The sequence below is a fragment of the Netta rufina genome (genome assembly GCF_964035555.1).
Source record: "Netta rufina genome assembly, chromosome: 3".
NCBI classification, from domain to species: Eukaryota; Metazoa; Chordata; class Aves; order Anseriformes; family Anatidae; genus Netta; species Netta rufina.
In genome coordinates this window covers 117,808,907-117,822,686 of record NC_140125.1, presented here as the reverse complement: position 1 = coordinate 117,822,686, position 13,780 = coordinate 117,808,907, and the positions used below count along the sequence as shown (strand labels likewise).

Sequence of the window (13,780 nt, the reverse complement as noted above, 5' to 3'; positions counted from 1 at the left end):
CCTCTCCCTCCCTCTTTCCCTCTCCCTCTCCCCTTCCCTTTCTTCCCCTTCCCCTTCTTCTTCTTCACTCCAAGATGACTAAACAACTATGATTATGGCCAGTTGAAAGGAACATTGTTGCAGCTTGTGTGTTCAATTTTTCAAAATATTTTTTTTTAACTCTTTTCTGACTTTTTAGGTTCTCTTTGATATGTTTAGACAGGCAGCACAGTCATTGCTGACTCTGTAGATGTAAGCATAGTTGATTAGCAAAAAACAGCTGGTGGCCATCTCATTTTTAACTCTACCGGTGCCTCCAATGCTCCTGAGCTTCCTGGAGTGGGATAGTTGTCATAAGAACAGTAGGGATTATGGTGGTACTGCTCTGCACAACATCGCTGCATCAAAACTTAGCTCCTGGAGATGTTATTGTTATTCTTCAGGGTTAGTTGACTTGGACCAAAAAAAAAAAAAAAATAATAATAATAATAATTGGGATTACCAGGGAAATATGAGACATCTGAAACTGAGCAAAATGAAGACTCTGACTATTAAACCAAACTGTTGCCATCAGGTCCTAGGAAACCTTTCCTCCAAGCAGTGGGAGAACGTAAAAGTGTAGGCTGCATTTGAGAGCTGGACTTGTGTTGGTATAGGTACACCACTGTTCCCTGTAAGGCTCAGTTCCTAAATGGTAAAGCTTCTTTTCTCTTTCTGCTCTTTTTTTTCCCTCTAAGCCATCTGATAACAGTCTCGGTGTCAGCTTTTTTGGAGCATGGCAAAGAGGTGTCCTGTCTCCATAGCCTCCCAGCCATAACACTTTTAGGCAAACAATCTTAAATCATTCTTGTTCCAGTCCAGCAGGGTTGATTTGCACCAATCAGCAAAATGGTCACTAAATGATCATGTAAACACTGTTACCATTAAATGCAGGGTACCAATCTCCCCTGAGCATCCTGTTCTGTGCTTAGATGATCACCTGGAGTTAAAATGTGGTTGTGGTGCTTTGCAGATGCAGCGAAGGCTCTGGTGATACAGATCTGATCAACATCCATATGTCCCCTAGATGCCTGCTGGACGCTTGTGCAAAGGTCAGGTGTCTCTTGTGCTCTCCCAGAAGGCTTTGAATGGCATGAGCCACTTGCTTTCATCCTTTCTCATAATTTTATGAGGCAGAATCCCCCCACCCCCAGGCAAGCAGCCAGCCTGCCACTAGCTATTCACTTTAAAATTACAATGAAGCTTGAAATAAAAACACAGCCGTGGACTGAACCCCCTAACCCTGAGTCCAAAGGTATTAAATCTGCTAGTTGATAGAGACAATATCTAGTTCTTGGAAATGTTTTGCTTCTAGCACCCTGGATGATTAGGAAGAGAGGACTAGGCGAAAAAGATAATGATTCCATATTTGCTGTGGAAATGGCAAGCGCAATTAGAATTGCCAACTGAGTTGTGATCAAAATTCTGATTAATTACTTACTGCTATTTCACAGAGAAGAAATTAGTGCGTATCTAATTGGCATTACTGAAATGTATTCTGTGCCTCTCTTGTATAAATTAAATGTAAAGAACAAATCTACTGTGTGTGTGTGTGTGTAAGAGAAAAAGGGAGGGAGCAAACGAGAATGTGTTATAGTGGGCAAGATCTGCAGGTGGTGTAAATCAGGACTGTTCCCTCAAAGTCTCTGGATGCAGAGGCTCACACCAAAGAAGCTAAAAGAATCTGGTTGTTTGCTGTGGATCTGTGCTATACAGAGAGAGGGGTCAGACCCAAGGATCACAACATCCTTTTATTCTAGCCTTATCAAATCTCACTCTATCAAACCCAGTCACAGCAGTATCAAATCCTATTTTCAGCTTGTGAAGCCTTGTCCCACCCCCCACCATACCATCAGAGACTTTCTATCGCTTGATTTTTGTTTGCTTATTTATTTCAATTTCAGCTCTGCACATGCTCTAGGCATATATACAATAATGGCAATTACGCATTGTACAAAGCACATCAATAATTTTAGCAAGAAAGAGAAGGAAAATGCAGAGCTGTGATTCCAGTGCTTTAATTGGCAGGACCACATTATGTCAATGAAGTGGGGCCACGGAGGGCTGATTCGATAAATCCCCCCTCGCAGTTCCAGTACCCGGCACTGAAGTGCCCACCATGTTCTAAAAATTAAATGTATGCATTAAAAATGTATCTGCATTTATTTTCCCTCTGGTGTATTTTTGGTTTTTCTAACAAACAAAATCTTATGGAAAAAAACAAGAAAAAACAACCCTAGGTGGGGGATTTGGCTGCTGATATCAGTGGGGATAAGATGAGCCTCCTCCTCCTCCATCTGACCCCTCAAATAACTTTTATTCCCCAAACAGAAATGGGAGAGAGGTTGCTGATATGGTGAAGCAAGCTGACCCTCTCACATTACCAATCTATGGAATTTATTGTTACATTGAAAGTGGACATTTTTCCAAGCACTGACTTAATTCTGCTTGCAGACCATAGGTGTACCTGTACTGAATTTAAAGAATCACACCAATACCTGCCAAATTATAATGAAATCATGCAGCTATGTTAGTTGCCCTGCTGTTCCTTGCCATTATCCTTGCCTTTTGACTTTCTTCACCATAGAAGCATCGAAGTGTATGTTCTAATCATAAAATATTCATTTTTCATTATTATTCTTTTCATAATGAATTGGTGTCCTGCCTCTTCAATAAATATTTTACTTCTGGCCACTTGAGTCTGAAAGAGAACAGCCATCACCAGTCATCTCTAATGTTCTTTCTTTTCCTCTCTTCCTATCTCTGCCTTTATTATCTCCATGATCTTCTTTTCCCTGTCTCCCTCCCCTTTCAGACAGCTTTATTAAATTCAGATCGTGACTTCCAAGGCCTCTGTGTCTGACCGCTTGTGCCACTCAGCCACCACAAGCAAAAATAAAAAAAAAACAACACCAAGATACCCCCATGTCCCTCGTCCCCTCAGTGTCCTAGGCAGCATGGGGGTCCTTTCTACAGCACATCCTTCTGGTTGGGTATTCCTGTTACAGACCCCACTGCTGCCAGAATTAGCCCTTCTTGGACCTCATGGAAACATTACTTGCAAGAAAATGCAAATTCATATGTTCTTGATGTAATATATCACCCTGTTTGGAAAGATTGGGTTGGAAAATGGGATCTCTCTGCTGAAAGCTCTTCCGTAGGGAAATTATGCATAAGAGAGTTCTGGAGGTCTTCAGGAAGGAAAAAAAAAAAAAAAAAAAAAAAAAAAAAGTGGTTGTAGTCCAGATATTTTGATAGGGCAGAGATAAAAAGTTAGAACTGGTTTGGACTAGCCCATTTTCTACCCACCTGGATTGGTCTTTGCACTTTGTCTGGAATGAGGTTTTGCATGCTCACAGGATAGAAGCACAACCCACAAGGCTTCAGCCAGGTGTCCCCTGCAATGGGGACAGGTGAAGCATATGAAAACTGAGCAACTCCTGCCACATGGGCTCTTTAAATTGGCTTGGCTCTTAATAGCACCCTGGGAACAGAAAGCTGCTCTCTGATGACCTAAATGAGCAGAAAACCCTTTTGGGTGCCTGCCTGATAAGTTTATTGATTAGTATGCCCAGAAAATGGAGACTATTCTGATACTGTTGATGACATGGAATAAATAAGTAAAATTATGCCAATGCTCATCTCACCTTGCTGTCTGGTAATGCTGGTATTATACCAAAAAGAGCAGACCCTAAACTGTCCATATTGGCAATTCTTGTCATAAAAAGCTAGGTAATATAGGCTATTATGCATGAAGAGCATCCTGTAAATGCCAGTAGGATGCCTGAGCTAAGCAGCCTTGGGCAATCCGATATTGCTCTGCCTATCTTAACTCTGCTTCAGACCTCTTTTGTTCACCAGCGATAAAGCACTAAAAAGTCTCAAAGAAACAAATGTGCTTAATGCACCTGTCTGGTTTTCTGTGTGCAGCTACTGTGTTCCCACATGACTGCATTGAATGAAATTTTGTAGCAATGGAATATTTGTATGCTTAAGCACATATTCAGGGCAATGATGAATAAATGCATAGTATCCCAGTGCTAACAGTCTCAAAAAATGTCATTGACTGTCACATTTTAGAGCTTGAACATCAGCTAAGAACACTCAAAAACTTTTTTATTACATCAATCTGCGGGATGAAATCCTTCCCCCATGTAGGAATGCAGCTTTATAATTTTATTCTCAGACAGGGTCAAAACCTCAGCTGTTTTATATTGGCCTAAGCATCAAGCTGTCATCAGATAGACCACCTGAGGAAGTGGCCTGCTGGGAATGCACTTTAACCATCCAAACAGAGACATCCAAACCTTTGCAAGCTCAACCAGCAGAAATCACAGGGAGAAGTAGAGAACAAATGGGCTTCAGTTTTAGTCCCTTCAAGCAGGAGACAACGGGCCATTACTTCTTTTTGCAGTTTCCCATCACAGGCTGGGATGTTTTCAGACTAAACAAGTCCCTGTAACTTGAAACCCAACCATCAGTTATGGAAGTACCCTGTGCAGCATGGCTAATAAATAAAAAGTTAAGAAAAATAAAAAGACAACCTTGCCACTATTAACAAAAGACTCTTCAAAGCTATTCTTTTGCTCTGGGCTTTTACAATAATAAGCTGAAAAAATACATTAGAGAGCAGGCTCCTTTCTAGCCACTTCATATTTCATTTTGCCTCTCACTTGTCTATTTATTTTCACGTCTTTCCTGATTACTTCTCAATTGTAGAAAGACAACATTAGGCACAATGAGTTTTAAATATACTCCCTGGCCAAAATAACTCCAAGGGCTGTCTGAAATTTCAAGCAGCTCACTAGAAAGTCTGGAATAAAATGCAAAAGAAGGGATGCCTAATATTCAATGCAGGACACTCTGGACTTCAAGCCAGCGTACTTATTCTTTTTCTCCCTACGTGGGCACCACACCATGCAGCCAGGACTGAGTTAATTCACTTTTATATTAAAGACGAAGAACACAATCTGGTAAAGTACAAGACCTGCTCCAGCTTCAAAGCTCTTCTTTCTCTTTTGGAGCTGTCCAGAGGACTTTGACAGGACAGAAAATAGGCCTTGGACGGCCTAAAAATGCACTCAGGAGTAAAAGAGCTATTTGCAAAAGTAAGCCTCAAAAACTTCTTCAAACCATCTTGCATGTGTGTTATGTTGTACGAAAACTTCATTAGGATCACAGACCTTGTCTGAGTCATTTTCAACCCTGGTGGTTTCTCTGGACATCCTCCAAACTGGGAAATTTGTCCTAGTGAATATATAAAAGCCTAAAAGTAGATATACTATGATTTGTGATAAAGCCCTCCAAAGCCTGATCTAACTTTGTGGTTAGCCTTGCTTTGAGTGAGAGTTTGAACTAAATGACATCCAGAAATCTCTTCTGACCTATTTTTCCTGGAGTTCAATGCAGTCATGGTGCTTTAGGACTACGCCTACAGACTCATTTAATTTTCTTGGAAGTGGTGTTTGAAACTAGTCTCCTTCCAGGCCAGCCCTCATGTTGGTTCCAGACGTTAGGAATTAATTTTATAGGCTCTCACCATATTTGCTGGAATGTCTCTTTTACAATATATATATATATTTCTATTTCTGTGCTTTCCGAGGCATTTTTCTCAGTGCCCACCCCATTTCCTACACAAGCTCTGCTGCTGAGGAGCAGAACGAGCTGTGGTCTGCAGGGTGACCCTTCAGCAGGTTAACCAGGGCTACTGAGAGGTGCGGATATCTGTACTCAGCGGATGAACTCTTGTATCAAAAGACAATTGTAGAGTTTAATCTTTTTCAGGGTCTTTCTCAACAATACATTTGCAGTGTGTTGTGCTGAAGATCTCATTCATGGATAGGGGAGCTTTAGTATTTTCTAGATTAACATCATAGTGGCTTCATCTTTCTTCTTTCCGTCTTTCCTCTTGTTCATAACTGGAGAGAGGTTACTTTAAAGGTGTGTACAGAGCTACAATTTCCCACTTATTTCAAAATACTTGGTGAATTCCAACACCTATTATTCTTGCTATTCTGGAAGCTTCTTCAGCTGCATCGTTAGGAGGTAGATTAATTTCTCCTAATTTCAGCTGTCCAAAAGACAGACCTTCAGTCTGAGCTAGCTACCTAGGTTTCCCATATAGAAATAGAGGCAGGTATCTCAAGAAGTGACGCAATCCATCCCAGGGAAAGAGGGAATTAATGACCATCTAAAAGTCTCTCTCTCTCATGATTATTGTCTAGATGAGCTGCTAGGCTAGACAATTAGCTTAAACTACATGTTTAACATTTAGGCAGATAAAATTAATGTGATGAATCCCATTCCACATGCTTTAATAATGACTCTAGCCTTTGTATCTCAAATTTTAGCTCTTCAGATGTTTTCATAGGTGTTCAGATTCTGTGCTACGTTTTTAGCTTCATTTCAACTTCTAAGGCTTAAAATATTTGCCTCCCATTACGGTCCATTCTCATAAATGTGTCATGGTATAATATTATATAATGGCTTTTCTTTATTAAAAAAAAAAAAAAAAAAAGAAGAAAACAGAGACAAGGGACAAGGTTGCTGATAAAAAGATACTGGAGACATTGGGCAGGATGGGAAGAGAACTCAAGAAGTCACCTCACTCATCCATTTGATCCAACAGTATTTATACTTGCACTACTCCTGAAAGAAATTAATATAACTTGATAAAAAACTCACCAATTTTAGTAGTTTGACTGAATCCTAATGATTTGATTTCAAGGCCTTGCTTTTTTTTTTTTTTTATTATTATTATTTTTATTTTTTAACCAAAACCATATTTTTAAAAATTTCTGAACCAAATCTCTCTGTTTAAAATGTTAATATGTGTATTATTTTTTTGTTCTCTCCACATTGGACATAGGAAAACAACCTTCCTTATTTCCTGATTATTTTTATGAAGTTTCTATAAGCTGCTTATACTACTTTGGTATACTAATTAAAATGTCTGCAACCTTTCTGATCTGAACTTGGAATATTTGAAATATTTTTGTTTCAACAACATATCTGAGGAAAAAAGGTTTTTCAAAAAAATTGTTTTAGAGAAAAAAATATACAGTCTAAAAACATGATCATTTCTCAGATTAAGCTGAAAAATGGGTATAATTTCAGCATTTAATCAAAATGTTTGATTTGTTAATGAATAAATAAAAAAAAAAAGGAAGACAATGTTAGGGCAAATGCTGAGTTCTGTTCTGTCCTTTCTGTTACCTATGTCTTAAATAGTAAGTGTCATTTTAACCTTATTTCTAACCTGAATATTTCCAATATCTACAGGTATTTGTTGTTTTCCTCTGGCTCATTTCTAATGGAAAATCATTTAGTTTCTTTTAGAATTGGTTCCCAGGACCAAAGAACTGTTCTCATTGGGAAGAAACGATAATAATAATAGTAAAATTGAGTTCTCTGAAAATTTTATTTTGAGGCAGTTCATTTTATGCCCTGACTTTATTTTTGCAGAAGAAAAGGATGATTTGTCTTTGCAGTAACTGCAAAAAAGAAGCTGAGAACCTTCCAGTCCATAACAAAACCTGGCAGCAATGGTCTTAATAGAGTTCAAGTTTATTTGACTAATTCTTTCACCACTTGTCAGAGAACATACTTTTGTTTGCAGTAACAAAACGACCTCTTTCCTCTCCCATTTCTCCAGCGAGTAGTGCAGGCACTTGTGTGGAGCGCACATTACTGCTAACCGTTACGATGTTTGCTGTCAAACTCATTTATTTATGCAACTGCTGTGGAAAGGCCCGAGGCCCATAAGCAGCCCTGAAAGATTTCAGAGCCCTGGTGTGGGGTCATGAAAGGGAAAGCGAGGGGGAGGGCGAAGCCTCCACTGGTTATGAGAAAGGAACTGACACAGGAAATGGTCACATATGGCACAGATTTATTGTGTCCGGGACTTCCCATTCAAAACTCATTATATCCACAGCTCAGAGCGGTGCATGGCACAGCCACATTCATTTTTGGGGTCTGGCATCCGATGAAATTGCTGTTCTGCTGTTGGGTGGTGGTGGCAGTTTTATCATTCCTCGGCCAGAGAGCTGGAGGTTGGAACTGTGTTGGCAAAAACTCTGCTGAGTGCTGCCCTTAGCACTGAGCCGTGCAGAGTGGTTTGTCTAAAGCTTCACCCAGTGGCATTGCTGGTCAGAAGAAGAGAAAAATCTTTCTGAGCTTTAAATATACCTAAAGGAAAACAGAAGTGTCTTGAAGGGAAACATAAGGGGAAAAACTTTAGTAGCAACAGAAGAAACAAAATGATATTTGCAGAACAACATGTTTTATCAAAGGTGAATTATTTTGGACAGAAAGGTGGTCCTGTTTGCATTTTTCTCTTTTAAATGTCTGTCCTAGGAGGCAGAATACTTCCAATACTCAGCCATCAGCTCCTTGAACAACAGTTAGTGAACTCGAGAGGTTGTGGGAATACTTTCTTCATATTTTTCTATTTGCTTCATGAGACCATCTAAAAGCCCCACTCAGGGCTCTGGGTTTTTATTTTGCTAGTACAAATTTCTACCTGATTTCTACCCTTTTGCTGTTCATTGATGAATCCTCCAAGCCCTCGAGAAAGCTGTAGAGACCCATGCTCTTTTGTGAGTGTTCTCAGTGCCACCCATGGTCTGTCATGATCACACAAGTCCCATATCACACATTTGATTGCGTTACAGTAATGTTTAAGGTAATGACTCCTACAACATCATTTTCTTCCTCATTCAGGGTGCTTAATTCAGAGTGCTTTTGGAGACTCTCTGAAATTGCACAGAATCAGGAAGGGCAGAGTAATTCAGCTGTTTAATCCTCTCTCTTTCCATGCAAAATATAATTCCATGTAATGCCTCTTTTGTCTGTATGTTGGATTTATTCCCTAAATAGACATCATGGGGAACTTTGTGTTGCTAGGATGGCTAAAATGACTGAAGTTCTCCAATCAATAATGATAATGAGGATAAAAATCCTCTCTTAATTGTGCCTTTCTAATAGTTTTTATTACCTGTGTGGTCAAGCTGCTCTGGGACAGTGCTGACAACAGCAGGAAGAGGCTTGATGCCTACTCGTGAGTTAAGGAGTGGTAGGGAATGGGCACTGGACCTTCCCACTCACTCCTGCTACATCAAAGAGAACAGTTCCAAGCCCAGTTTGGTCCCAACAGATTCCAAAACAATTCCTGGGTGCTTCCCAGACAAATCAGGAGCCAGTCCAAAAAGCTATTTGAAGGTCTATTTGGGCATCTTAGATTTATGGACCACCTCATCCAAGAGGGCTGAAGATGTATGCTCCTGGCTGGGCTATCCTCCCAGGCTTTTGGCTGTTTTGTGAGACAGGTTTGATATTTTCTTTCAAATACAAAGACTGAATATGTTCTCTTTGACTCAAAAGGCTCCAGATCTGTAGATCACTGAACACTCAGGGAACAGTTTGGGAGAACATTGCCATGTGTATATCCTGTTCTCATACACTCTCTACACACCTCCTTTTGACCACTTTGGAGAACATTCTGTGCTGAGTCTTCTGTGAAGACTTAGCTTGTGTACTTAGCTTTCAAAGCCAAGAATGACTAATAATAAATCTGCAATTACCTGGTAATTGGAAAAGTTTGCAATTTTTTTGTTCATCACTTAGAAAGATATGCTGTTATCTATGACCTATATACCTTACCTCTTAAGCATGGGGGAGCTTTGAAGGGTTAGTGCAAGCACAATAAATATATAAGCATATGAAAAATGCAAATAATACTTGATTTCATAATGAATAAATACTAGCAATGTGTGTGGACTTATCCATGCATCCAAACAGTGAGTTCAAGAACAAATACTTCATGTACTGTACCTGTTTTTCTATGGATTTGTATGGGAAGGGGAAGGGCCAATGCAGATCCTGTGGTGCATATCTGTGAGCTTACTCTACAGCCTTTTTAGTGGGAGCACTAATAATCCATCTTTTTCCTGCCTGGGCACCCACTTTAACAGAACTTGTAGCAACATAGTGTCTTTGAGTCCCCAGACATGACCACAATTGGCCAGAGGGTTCAAAGGTTTTATGGAGGAGCGTTAAACAGCCAAGCATAAAAATACACGGTGTTATGAGACTCATTTCCTTCAAAAATAATTTTCCTTAGGAGAAAGAATTAGCAGCCTAAAGCAACCACTCAATTTTTATGCGCATAGTTCCTGGCATGGCTGTGTATTTATGTGCATGTGTCTCACACACGTGTTCACACAAATACACGAGCAGTCACACTCGCCTCCATGCATTGCTATGTGCTTGTTCCCAACACAAGCCTTGTGCAAAAAATAAGTTACTTGGCATTGCATATCTGCATATTTATCCTCCATGTAGGCTCTGGTACATTCAATTGCACGATATTTCTAATTTGCAGTCAGTGGTATTTTTAAAAATGATGGGGGATGCCTTGTCTCAACAGCTGCTGAAGTTGACAGGCTTGCTTGCACTTCTGCACATGAAGATTCACAAGACGAATGACTGCAGAGCCATGGCTTTAAAAGAACGAGTGTGTAGGCATGAGAACCTTGTGCTGGGGATTAGATAGGAGAATTGGGTCCAAAATTATTTACAGGGAACATCTGAACCCAAGAAATATAGAAAACCTTTTGCATACTTTTCCATAGCAAAAACGACTGACCTCAGAATAATTTACCTTTGTGGACTGCTACATTTCCAAAGTCCTATTGCCAGGTCTTATTTTTTTTTTTTTTTTATTTTATTTTATTTCACATTTGAATGTCAGCAGGTCAAAAGGAACAGTTAATGCTGATGAATATTTCCCCCTCAGCAAAGATATGTGCTGGCCAGCCCAAGGCCAATGAATCGCAATTTCTAAACAGTGTCCCATTTATCTCTCCCCTCCCCCTTGCTCCCCTACACGCTTTTATATTTTTGTAACTATAATTGTTGTTAAATTAGAAATAACTGACGGGCAAATCCAGTCAGATGGAAAGAAAATTGCGGGAGATTTATTTTATTTTGATAAAAACCTGACGTTGCCTTTTGTTTTTGTCAAAAAACAACTATATTTTTCCTTGTACCGTGAATTGTGAAATCTATCACGAAATGGGTAAAAATTATTGAAGGAAATGGTGGTGTTAACCTGAAGGGGAAAATCATTAATGTTGATGTATTTCATTCAATTTTAAATGTAGAATTTATTTTATTTTATTTTATTTATTTGGCATTGGGGAACTGGGGAAAAGGCAGGAGACTTGCAAAGGACTCTATGTGCCTTTAAGTCAAAACATCTATTTTAAAAATACTCTTCCCTCCTTCCCTCCTGCTCCATTTTTCTAAATAAAGGATATGAGATGTTGTTGTTGGTGTTTCTTTTTTTTTTTCTTTTTTTTTTTTTTTTTTTTCCTAAGCAAAGAGGACCCCCTCGGCGCATTTTTCTTTTCAAATGTGAAATGAGGTGGAAAATCCTCATTTCACGACAGGAAGGACAAATATTGACACAAAGTTAATATTTGTCAGGAGCCCTAGAAGCAACCTGAGTGCTCAAATCTCATATAGATATATATGTTTGTGTGTGGCGGTGTGTGCGTGCATGTGGATGTATATAATTAAATAGCAAACTCGACGGCAAGGGAATCTGCAGAAAGCACAGCCTGCTGTCTGAGGCTGAGGAAATAGCTGGGGAGGGTGGGCATGGACACTTTCCATCTCCTATTTCTCTCCCTTGCATGCACCAAGGGGGACACAAGACATCTTCTCCATCTTTCCCACCCATTTATAGGGTCTCACATTGACTCACACATGCCTGGTTTCTCTTTCATTTCCCCCCCCCCCCCCCATTTTTTTTTTCCTCTCACATGTGTGCAAACACACGTGCATGCACAAATATAACCCTGTTTAATCGAATTTTGCCCCGTTTATGGACAGGGGAAGGCTTCTGGAATTTATCACTGTTATTGCTCATCGCCAATGTAAATAGCACATGTCAGCTCAATATTCAGTGGTCACTCAGTATTTATTAAGTCCTGTCCACTCTGGCCTTTTTTAGAGCAAAGCCCCGGGGCAGATTAGCTGCTGGCCCTGACACGCCACGTCGCTTATCTATTCGCATCGATTATGAGAGTCAGCTGTGGCCAGGCCGCACTTTTTCCTTCTCCTCTCAGGCCCCTCTTACAAGCACCCCTGCTTGGATTTTCATGAGGAAATAATCAGATTAGGGCTTCAGCGGCGAGTTCATATGGAGTTCTCTTTCTCCGATGTGCTACTAACTGAATAAACGTGTTTTGTGGTAAATTGTAAATGACATTATGATTACCAAGGCCAGCATGGGTTTCATTTAAAAGTGATCGAAATTGCAGGCTGCAGAAATTGTGACTGGCAGATAAGGCCATTCAGAAGGAGACGAGCAGCGGTGCGTGCGCGTGCATGGGTGGGCGCGCAGGGAGCCGAGCGAACCTGCTTGGAAAGTCCTGGGAAATCACAAAACATCAGCAAACCCCATCTGTAGGCAGGAGCGATGGCACGGGGGGCAGATGGGGAGCGGTTTGAATGTTTCTGGGAGAGCAAATGAGATCTGTCAGCCTTTGTGGGCTGGCTATGGGCTGCTTGACGTGTCCTCCCTGCACTCTGGGGCAGTACCCAATATCTGAGGGCAGCCTCTCCACGAGGATACTGCTCCCTCTCCCTTTGCCCCAAGCAAAACACTCATGCTGGTACAGCTAAAAATAGAATGACAAAGCCAAAAAAGTGAGAAAAAGGAATAGAAAACAAAAAACTTGTGTCTAAAGTTAGCTTTTTTTTTGCATAGATCCTGTCACACTCTGACCTGCTTTCTTATCTGAGTGTGATATTTATGTCATTCCATCGCTTTCCTTTGTGATGTGCAGAGTGAGAGCTCATCCTGGGAAATGCTCATAGATCTCAGCGGCAGTCTGCACATGAGGAATCACCTTGAAATAAATTGTAGCTAAACGTCCACAGGATTCAGGCATCGAGATGTAACAGTAAGCAGGACCCAGGCTGGCTTCTCATAGTTCCTCTCTTTTCCTGGAGCCTGGCATTTTCTTCTAGCAGTGAGTTTCCCATTTGCAATATTTCCATAGTAAGGGGAATGCTTTTTTTTTTTTTTTTTGCTTTTTTTTTTTTTTTCATTCAGAAGTTTGTGGCTCTGACGTATGTTGCTCTGTCTTTCTTTTTGCCATTAGCACTAAGCACTGCTGATCTGTATGCAGGTCCCCAAAGCTGCTGAATGAGGAGCTCAGTTAGTTATACATTGTCCATTCTTTGCCTAATGCGTTCAAGAGCCCAGCTAGCTAGGGAAGAGTGGGCTCAGGAAGGGAAGGAGGATTATAGCTGGCTACAGCAGCAAATTCCTCCTTTGATTTTGTTTTGAAGGAAGGAAGGAAAAACAGAAACACACATCTTTTCATAGGATGCTCCGGGCAGAAATGTTTATGTTGTTGGTGCCCGTATCTGAACTCATTTACTTTTTTTCTCCCTTTATAATCAGTGGTGATCTCATCATTACAGCCTGAGGCACAATTTCTCTCATCTTAAAGCAGAGACCTATATTTGGTCAGATGGAACATACCTGAACTCAGAGGACTGTATGGACTGTGTCTCTTCTGCATAGATCCATAAAGGGATCCTAATGGCTAATCTCAGACACTTTGGTTGGGATTCAATTATCAATTATTTTCAGGTTAAGGACTTCTGGAGGCAGATGTGGTTTCTACCCATTTAATGTCCATTGGTGTCCAGGCTTCTCTTAAAACTGATTAGAATTTTAACACTT

At 40.3% G+C, this 13,780-nt stretch overlaps 1 protein-coding gene across 1 annotated transcript in view; it reads left to right on the top strand.

The window, feature by feature from the left end:
* The window catches only part of PKHD1 (PKHD1 ciliary IPT domain containing fibrocystin/polyductin), a gene marked incomplete at both ends in the record, with an annotated part of 259,585 nt that overhangs the window by 217,628 nt on the left and 28,177 nt on the right, over positions 1 to 13,780 (top strand).